Source organism: Lupinus angustifolius, chromosome LG10 (assembly GCF_001865875.1).
Source record: "Lupinus angustifolius cultivar Tanjil chromosome LG10, LupAngTanjil_v1.0, whole genome shotgun sequence".
Lineage (NCBI taxonomy): Eukaryota > Viridiplantae > Streptophyta > Magnoliopsida > Fabales > Fabaceae > Lupinus > Lupinus angustifolius.
The window spans coordinates 9,300,791-9,301,630 of record NC_032018.1 but is presented as its reverse complement, the minus strand read 5'-3'; positions in this window follow the sequence as shown (position 1 = coordinate 9,301,630).

Genomic DNA, 840 nt, shown 5'->3' with positions numbered 1-840 from the left:
AATACAATCTTCACTTCAACACATATCCTCCACTTCCATAATGTCCAAAATGCCAGTGGTGCCAAATATGATCTGAAAATGATATTAGATTTAATCACGCTAAATAATCCCAAATTAACTCATTTTAGGAATATTAGTCCAATAAAGTCTAAAACACTAAACCATGTGAAACAAAGTCAATTAGGCACCAAGAATCATCAATCATGCTAAATTAAGGTTATGAATAATGTGTAATATATTGTTCATCAAATACCTAAGAAAATTAACGTTAAGAAATTAACGTTATGCTAACCGATATGCATCAAAGTGAGTAATGCAAGAAGGTCACAAAAACTAGAAAATGAAACACCTAAGAAAATCACATACTTCACAATGAAATCTAGGAAATGCAATGAAATGGGCAAAATCAAACACACAAGAGTAAAGAATCAAATCAAGATATCCATGAAGATCATCCAACGAATTCAAGTATGCCACGAAACCAATCAAACTAAGAGGCGAGTCATCGAGTCACAAAAATGATAGAACCTCACAAGGTATACTCTCTAAAGTGTTTACACTCATATGTCTTAGGTTGCAAGTGTTTACACTCAAAACACTTCATGAAAACAAACACAACCATAGGCTTGACAAGCCTCTGACATCAACATCATAATCACATGCACATAGAGATCAAAAGGGCTTTTCAAGGTTGTAATGGGGCCAAGGGCATGGTAGGATAAATATGGGATATGTAGGTAAAACCAAATGGAATAGAGGAGCAATGGGGAATAAGTAAAAAGTAAGCAAAAATCAACCCAAAATAAGACCAAATCTCTAATTCCAATCTTCTTTGCCTTA